Below are 10,099 nucleotides of genomic sequence, written 5' to 3'. Positions count from 1 at the left end.
TATAGATTTTAAAGGCATATTTATTTATTTATTGTGCAAACCTTTGCAACCCACCAAAATTCAGCTCACAACCCACATGTAGGTCGCAACCCACAGTTTGGAAAACCCTGATCTAATATATATACTGAGAAATATGCCAAACTGTTTCCTCACACCGAAATGTGCAGTTTTGTATGATCTCCAGCTGTTGTGTGAGTGATTCTTCTGCATTTTATCCCTAAAAAATTAAATGCAGACCCTTGCTGCCATCCCCAAAATAGTATTGTATCTGTTCATTTTACTTATGTTCAATTAAACTGAATGAAATACTGCACAATGATATACGTGAGGCACTTTGTGAATTGTAAGTTTGTTCTGCTGTACAATGTTGTTGCAGTGCTTAATTTGTAGAAGAATACGTGCCACATCCCCTAGTTTTTTTTAAAGAGGTTCACTGCGGTGCTACTGGTCGCTAGGGTTGCTGAATGCCCAAGGCTTTCAAGTGTTCTTTTCATCTCATGCTTCCTTATTCACCACACTATGCTTCATGTTCTTTTATATCACTTTTGTGGGTTCTTTTTCACCCCAGCTTTATAATTTTTCCCCTTCTATCTCTTCCTCCTTCTTTACCTATTTTGTGCATTACTCTCTCTTGTTCTTGGTCAAGTGGGCTGATGTTAAAAAAACATAAATCCTGTTTTCCTAAAATTGGTGGTGTCGGCTACACCTGCAGCAATCAAATCAAATTCAGCACTCTGTGTTTGAGTTGCTTCAGGGCTTTACATTTAAACGTTACGTTTTCAATTGGTTCCAAATAGGGTCCCTGTTGTCCCAAGAGTGTAAAAGAGAAGGCAATCTCTTGAATCCTCCTTCATCCTCACTGTACAGACACATTTGAATGCAACAGGGACTCAAAAGGAGAGATTTTCTCTTCACTACAATTTGGGCGGCTCTAGTCCTGCTTCTTTAGCTGAGATTAAAGGCATGTGATTACACTTGTACTGCTAGAGAATGAGTTGGTGATTTGTACCTGCATGAACAAGCGCATATTTAATAACGGAAACTCGCAACCCAATCGAGCTTTTCATTGTGTCCACACCGCATAATTTGAAGTGACAGTCACATAGTAAAAGCTGGCGTCTTTTTTTTGTATTTCTCTCAGTCTGAGTGACTTAACAGGCAGTTGAAATCAGGGTTGGATTGGGATTCAAAATCGGCCCGGGCACGCAAAAAAAAAGTGGCCCACATTTACATATTGCCTTTCACCACAACACTGCTTCGACAACATTTTATAAAAAGGGGGGGATGGGAGGGGTTACAAAAAAAGCACTGATTAGTTTACACTGTTGAACCGCACCTGAAACAAATGAGGTAAATGAGGCAACAATTCCTTAGGCCCCCTGCCCCTGCTCAATCAGCATATATAAATCGGCCGGCCCAGGTAGAGAATGGGAGTGACACCTCTGCCCGTTGATGCAAGGGAGGTCATGGATTGCACACCCATCTGCCTCCACAAAGGCCACTCCGGCACCCGCTGGCGGCATCCTAACAACACAGAAACCACCTAAATCGACTCCAGGCTGCCCAAAAAAGCAGCCCACAGCTGCAGCTCAGACGTCGGCCCCTCGGGCATTGCCCGAGTGCCCACGTTACCAATCCGAGGCTGGTTGAAATACTCAGTTACTGATGTAGTGAACAAGGTTTCATTATTGGAAACATTGCTAAGGACATGGGTTTAAATACGGAGCATTTGTGTGAACAAAAAGTGCCTGTTTGTCTGCTGCTGAGAAACAATATTTTATTCTACATATATAAACCCGGACATAAGAAAAAATTTGTGTGAAAAGAAATTGTGTGAGGAATCACCTAGGTATTCTATCTAAGTCAATGCAGGACACTCTTTTAAATGTACTCCACGTATAGGTAATTACCCAGTAGTTTGTTAAGGAAGTCGCAGAGCTAGCGTTAGTGATGGGGATGTAAATATGTGACTGGTGTTTCAGGTGAAAGTCTCAGTTGAGGATGAAATTTCAGTTTCCAACATTGCTTACTATTTCAGTAGCACTGCAGACCCGGCACTTTATGCTATAATTTTAGACTCAGTCAGCTTTTAAATCAAAGAGGATGTTCAATTTTGAAAAGGCGGATTCTTACAAAATGTCAGAAGAAGTGAAGGATGGAAAGTGACTGATTACTCACATTGGGTGCTTCTAGATGTTAAAGGAAGATACTCTCCAAGAGAGAATATTTACATCTGATTTCTGCCCACATCCAAATGAGTCCTTCCTGGGCACAGTAGTAGCGCTCATCAGTGTCCACAATGCAGATACAGGAGGCAGTGTTGATGTCTAGTGTAGTATTCAAAGAAAATGTGTCCCTTAAATTAATCTCTTCATCCAGAAAATATTACAGTCTTGTGACTGGAAGCATTCTGGACAGGGAAGCTGCCCCAGAATACAATATATCCACTACAGGCACAGACAAGTGCCAACTCCTCTGACCATCTTCTCTGGCGATGAGCAGAATTAGCAGAATACATGTATCCGTCATAAGTGACTACCCTTCATTTTTTGACAAAATTTCCTTCTGTGTCTATGTTCCAGAAACAATCCACCAGGTGCCTCTGTTTACCATTTAAACACATCCAATACCAATCAAAAATTCTTCAGCACATTTTGCCAATTAATAACAAGTTAGACAATCTCCTTTCCTTGTAAATCTCCATTAACAACAAGACCGGTGGGGTCTGCGCCCCACTCTACTATGACTATCAGCAGTTTAGGGAGTTGTAGTTCCTGGTTAAGTATCAGGACTCTGAGTAGCCTCCTTTCAGCAGCACTGTCACCATAAAGTTATTAATTTTAGATCACAATGACAACCCCCCTGACAATACTGTGGGGTTCTGTGTTATTTTGTGTGTGTGTGTGTGTCCCATTTCCGGAGTGCTGTATTACTCTATTGTAGCACCTTTCTTAATGTCATTGTGTTCATTTTGCAAGTACCACTGTGTTCCCCCATCTTTTCTGGGTTTTATCCCTTGGTCATTTTGAGGATTATTCACCTTGCCTGTTTCAGTGTTAACTTAGTCTCAAAGTCAGTTTGTTTTCAAGAACTGTCTTCTATGCAGTGTTTAATATCTTCCCAGTTGAGGAGAATGTTTTTTGATTAATGTCAATGTTGGAATACTGGATGACCAGACTGTTTTTTGCTTATTTTTAAATATTCAATTGGTGGAGTATTTTAAGGAGATTTTTCTCTTGCAACCTCCCTACATCATCAGTGTGAGTGCATTTTGTGGACTCCAGTCACAATATTGCAGCTTTTAGTCTTACATTTGAAGTTAGTTTACTAAATCTTTAGTCACTATTTTGGGTATGATATTTTTACTGCTTGATATTTAAATCAAAATATGTCAATAGCATACCATTTAGATAGGTGGGTTTTTTCAGTGAAAGGTTACAAAAAGCTTCCTTTCACTTTGTAGGTTGCATTTTCATATGGTAAACCCTTTTTATGTAAAGAAATTACAATATGTTTTACATACATCAGATGACACAGACACACAGAGCCCCACACACACAGAGCCCTACATACACAGAGCCCCACACACAGAGCCCCACACACACAGAGCCCCACCCCACACACAGAGCCCCACACACACAGAGCCCCACACACACAGAGCCCCACACACACAGAGCCACACACACAGAGCCCCACACACAGAGCCACATACACACACACAGAGCCCCCCCCCCACACACACAGAGCCCCCCCACACACACAGAGCCCCACACACACAGAGCCACATACACAGAGCCCCACACACAGAGCCACATACACACACAGAGCCCCCCCACACACACACAGAGCCCCCCACACACAGAGAGCCCCCCACACACACACACACAGTCCCCCACACACACACAAAGCCCCCCCCCACACACACAAACAGAGCCCCACACACAGAGCCCCACACACACACACAGAGGCCAGAAAAAACGATCACGAGGGAACAGGAGGGGGCAGAAAAGCAAGCACAACGAGGGAAAAGGGCCTCTCACCTGCATTGTAGAAGCGGTCCAGCACGCCGGTCTCCCCGAAGTCCAGCTTGCCGAAGGGCAGCATCTCCAGGCGGATGCCGGCCCCCTTGTACGCCTCCCGCAGGCTCTCCAGCGCGGCGCCCTTGCAGGCCTGCACCCCGGGGCTGGCCTCCTTCACCACGTACACCACGGAGGAGTTCATGCACCAGGGCTTGGACCGCAGCAGGGCCGCACACCCAGTTGCCTGCCCGCCGCCCTCCTTCACCTCGTGCCGGAGGCTGCCAGCCGCCGGGTCTGCAGGGGGCGCCCCGAGGCGGCCCCTCCTGCAGCGAAATGCCCGGCAGCAGGGAGGTGGGCCATGGAGAAGGTGATGTCCTCGCTGCTGTCGCTCATGTTGGCGCTGGGTCAGTCCCCCCTCTTGCCCGAGGCGCTGCCTTTGGGCAAGAGGGGGGCAATTAAATGCGAACGGAGAGCAATTTGCTGTGGCGGGGGCCAAACTGGTTGAGGGGTAAACAAACTCCCACCGCTGGGTGAGTGGGTCGGGCCATCAGAAACATCACCCACTTTAAACACAGGATCAGCAGGTTGCCAAACTCAAAGCAGAAGCACACGGCGTACACGAACAGTCGGTGCCCTGAAGCCACAGGGTCAGCCCGGTGCTCCCTCAGCCTCGCCTGTCACTGTGCAAAGACAGGCTCAGCAACGCCGCCTCCAAGAGGAAGCAGAGGGAACTGGAGGATAAGCCGTCAGGCCGCTAGGAGGGGACTGCAGAAAGAGCACGGGCCGGGGGGGCAGCGCACTGGGCTCAAGGGAACAGAACCAGGGGGTGCTGTTGCTCAATAACTGCGTCACAAAGACCGAGTCAGCGAGGTAGAATTGACGAGCAGGAGTTGGGACTGTGCAGTGTTAACACCGGTGACTTTAGAGCCAAAACAATGTTGCCGTCGATGAGCGATCACAGACTACTCATACATAACACTTATAGGCGTCTCTGAATCTGATAGCTCATATCTGCTTTTAAATTCCAAACAGACTTAGTTTGAATCTCAAAAGACTTGCTTTTCTGTGTCAACGTTCTGCAGAGTTCAGCGAAGCAAGGACCACTCAAATGTAGCAGGCACCTAAAGCAGATTGTTTTACTCGCCCATAATTGACACAAATCAAGTGATCTACATTTCGAGTGACTCAAAATCTGTGTCTTGGCGACACAGTGAAATGCACAATTACCTCGCAGATTGGAAGAAAGGTATGTAACGAGAGCTGCTCGGCGCATCGTCTCTTTCCCGCCTCGAAGAAAGCTAGCGAGCGGCTTGCAATTACAGTAAAAAAGAGCGAGCGGCGCGATGCCTGGAAGGGGAGCACGCACATATACCTGTTTGTTGTCGATAAGTATCTCTGGGTTCCATGAACTGTAAATTGTTCAAATAAAATGTCTTCGCGGTTTGGCATGCGTAGAGACAATGTGCTTAACACCAAAACAAGCTGCTAACATCTGCAAGGTATTAGCTGTGAAAAAAGAAATACAAAAAACCAGAGGCCGTGCTGCTGATATCCTAAAATAGGAGCATATAGCCCTGGGCCAGCAGAGGGCGGGGGGTTTAAGAGTAAACCAGCCCAGTTCACTGCACCACTTTTAACCAGCCAGGGCTACGCTCGGCTTGCGCATGTTGGGTCGATTTACAAAGCTACTTACGCTCTTGGCGGAAACTTAAGTGGACAATCATGTGGCATTGGGTAACATTTATATAGCTCCAGGGCACCAGTCCTAAAAAGAGATGGAATGTGGTACGACAGATGGACTGGAAGAGGAGAAAGTGTGGCGTGAATGAAGGGTAGCAGGGGTGAGAGAGAGGGGGCAGGGAGGGGCAACGGGATGAGGCAAAAGTGGAGGAGGGGGTGACAGGGTAAGAGATAGAAGCGGGTGAGGGGCCACAGGGTGATAGAGAGAGACGAAAATGAAACAAAACGGCGAGGGAGAAAACAAGCAACATGGTGGCAGCAGCTGCAGATAAGCCCCGTCCTTTTCAGACTCGGGGGGCGTGTTTTTTGTTGAGTGACGGAGAGAAAACCGCAAAAAACACGCCCCTCAATCCGAAACGGGCGGGGCTTAAAGGGACAGACGGAGCTCTTCCCCAATGGCTGTTTAGGAAGCCAGCCAAGGGAGAAGAGCTGGCTCCTTTACCTCCCTACTCTAAGACATAATTTCTCACCCAGCGAGACTGCGCAAGCGCAGCCTATGCAGGCCGAGACCTAAAAATGGGCAGTAGAGCTCCACATACGAGACAACAATCAGCTAGGTTGAATGCAGACAAGGGTTTGGCCCTGGCTCCAATTAGTGACTTCAGCATTGAGGGAATATGTAACACATTCAAGTTAATCCTAGAGAAGCAGTTATGTCCTTTAATGGAACATTTGGCAAAAATTGAGAACCATGTAGCCATCCTCCTTGATTCCCACTCTTCGTCTAATTTTAAGCTCAATTTGACAGCCCACAATTTCTAAGGGTTTTGCTATCTCCGCATGTGCCTGCATGTTTCAGCCAAACTCCACCCCATTACTTTCCCAGAAGCCTGTATCCACTCGGACCATGTGTCCTCCCACATCTCTTAAATCGAATGACCCTGCTGGTGACCTTGCGGCCTCTTCTAGTGCAAGCCATCGCACAATGGGAGTCAATATTGACACAAGAAATAGTACTTCCCTGTGCACTCCAGCAGTACAGAATAATACAGCTCTTTTAAAGATGGGAATGTGAACCGAGGTGAACAAGCCTAGCCTAGAGCATATAAATTTACCACCAGAGGCCACTCCCTACATATTAATCCTATAGGCATGCCAGCCCTGAAGCCATACCAAACAGAGAGTTAGGATCAAACCTGAAATAAGGTCATCCATTGGCTTGGAAGGAAACAGAAACTTTAACAATCCAGATGGAAATGTTATCTTAATAGTCCACAGGGACAGTTGGATCAGTCGAGCTGTTAAAGACATAACTGGATACTGTATAGTTGTAATAGGCATCCAATTTGTGTGGGGAAACTATTTATTCCAAATTTAGCAAGAGCATCCTTTAGAACTAACGTAGTAACAATACTGCTGGGATATTCCTATAAATAGCCAATTCAGGTTGTATGCCTACCTACATTTGCTCCACAGCCTCATCTTCAGCCACTTTGTGGCATATTGTGTAAGAACAGGTACACCACACTGCAGACTGTAATGAGGTTGACTGACATGGTGGAGCCAGGCTGACTTGAGAGCCGCCTTGACTCCCAGACATTGGACAGTATATGGAAAGCGAGCCTCACCTAATATGCTTCTGAATCGGGGATGTGCTGTGCCTTTTAAGCCTGAAGCATTCGCTGACTTTGAGATCCCAATATCCCCATCTGCCTCTGGCACCCATAATCACATAATCATTGCTCAAGACTTTCTGTCTGTTTCAACACTAGATTTAAACCTGAATGTGGCCCATAATTTGGCTAATATAACTTAGTCCTGATTTTTAAATCCTGAAATGTTTCTGGGATTCATTCAATTTTTTTATATGGATTAGCTCTGTTTTATTTATCACTTTGATATAATATGTTGTCAAGAGACCTGGTCTACTGATCCTTTTCATGTCGAAGGCTTTAAATCCTACTGTACCACTGCCATCCCCTCTCCTGCAGGAAGGGGAAAGGAGGTTTAGCTGTCCTGGTCTCTGTCGATATCAAGAATCTGAGGGTCAAGATCCCTGGGAATAAAATATTTTACCAGATTTTTAAGTTATCACTGCATAGGTCATTTAATGTGTTTCTCTTAATTTGTAACTTTTTTTTACATCTCACTGATTGGTATTATTGAAGAGTTTGAAAGTCTGTCGATGAGTTAACTTATACCACAGGATTAATGTATCACTTGTCTGGGCAGGGGATTTTAACATAGCTCAATATACTCACAGTGGTAAGCACACATGTGTTTTTTCAAATGATCAAAGTGATAACATCATTCACTTTGTACACCCAATCTACGGGGTGGCCCTCAATCGGATAGTTCTCACTCAAAACCTGTCTTTTTCATCCAAATGTATTAGTTCATATATAGCTAAACTGCACACATGGTTTGGAAGAGATAAGGGTAGTATAATAGATTTCATCTTCATTTCAAAGGACTTGGCTCGTAAACTCTGTTTATAAGGTGCCTCCCAATCTTTCTGTGATCACAACCTAATTAATGTAAACTTCTCCTCTGCTTTTTACCCTAGAAATGACCCTGAGATTAGGCTGTCTCTACATTATTCTGCTAATAGAGAGGTCCACGTGAAGTGGACCTCAGTGGATCCACACAAATGTTTTGAGAACTTGATCAAAGCTACTTATGAAGACATTGTCTCTTGTCTTTTTTCCACATGCAGACCCCACGAGAGTTTATGATCGTTTACAGAGATTAGCGGTGCAGCCAGTCACATGTTAGCTAGGAATTTGAGACAAATACTGGGGTCACCCTACTCCTGGTTTAATCAGGACTGCATAAGTGCCTACAAAACCCTAAAAAAATACCAACTTAATAGCAAGTAATCCTGTGGATATTAAGGCAGCAAGAGAGAATTATAAATGCGCCCTTAATGCACGGAACAAGGATATCGGAAATAAAGCTTGGGAAAACCCAGAAGGCGCAGCACAGATGAGGGACAATGGAGTCTTTTGGGAGGTCATTAATCTCCTCTTCTTTTTAGATCACTAGACCACAGGCATGGAGGGTGTTCTACTGGACGGTGACTGGGTTGCCCATTTTACACACATCTTCAAACCAAGCCCCCCAGTAGAAAATCAATCTTTCACCCAATGTGAAGCTGATCCCTTAGTAATTGATGATAAAACATTTTAGGAGTTTTTTCCTCGTAGCAGACGTGTTAAAATCCATCTTGAGTGCTGCTGCCTGAAAGGCCCCTGGCCCTGATGGGTTGCCAATAGACCTTTTCAAGCAAAACCTGGCTTTTTGGGCCCCTTTATTAACTAATGTGTTGAGAGCTGTGTTTAAATCCGGTCCTCTTGAGTCCTGGAAGGAATCAATCATAGTGCCTATATTTAAACAAAAGGTGACCATAACCTTTATATTAATTACTGTACAATATTGCTTCCACATTCTTCAAAAATCCTTGGGCAGCTAATTGTGGGCAAACTGGAAGAATTGACCTTGTATAGCTACTTGTTTTCGGAAGTCCAGTTTGGGTTCCGGCCCGGTTTAGACACTGTTGATCAGGCATTAAATCTATCCTTAATCCTTTGGAAGTACGTCAAGGCCAGGAGATGTCCTGTACACATGCCTTTTATGGACCTCTCTTGTGCCTTTGACGACAGAGGTACATTATTGGAGTTAATGTGCCAAGCTGGTATTTGATCCACTTTTAATGGCTCTTCTTAGGCACCTTCATTGGGACACATTGACTAAAGTTTGTTATACACCTAATGGTGAAGGCACTCTTCCTATTAAGGTTACTAGAGGGCTAAAGCATGGTTTCCATTTCTGCACCATTTTTATTTTATATTAATGCTCTTGTGTCCACCCTAGTATCTAGAGTCAATTGATATTGGTGGTCCAAAGTAAACTATTATCCAAGAGCTTTTGTATTGGGTCTAGCCCTATTGCTAAGATGCCTAGTTTTAATTACGTTGGTATCTTATTTGGTGCAAACTTGAGTTGGGACATGATAATTGCTTTAAGAACACAGAAGATTGTGGCTTTGTGTGATACTGTTTGTAGATTTGCAACTAAGCTAGGTCACGAGCCCCTCAGAGAAATGTGCACACTGTATAAAAGTAAATGCCTTCCATCGGGTACATATGGTGCGGGTGCATTGGGGTACACTGGCATAGGTAAAGTATTGATAGCTGAGAATAATTTCTTTTGTAGGCTCTTGGCCATTCCGAAATCCACACCCAGTTTCATTTCACATCAAGAACTTGCTCTTGTTTTTTTGGATGTCCAAGTAAGACTGGCCCCACTTTTTCTTTGGCTTAAAGTCTGGTCTACTGCCGAGACCAGCTTTTCACGGAAGGTGATAAAGGACTGTATGAATTTGACTCAAATGTCTGCCA

This window comes from Lissotriton vulgaris, chromosome 7, assembly GCF_964263255.1.
Source record: "Lissotriton vulgaris chromosome 7, aLisVul1.2, whole genome shotgun sequence".
Classification (NCBI taxonomy): Eukaryota; Metazoa; Chordata; class Amphibia; order Caudata; family Salamandridae; genus Lissotriton; species Lissotriton vulgaris.
This window is presented reverse-complemented; position numbering follows the sequence as displayed.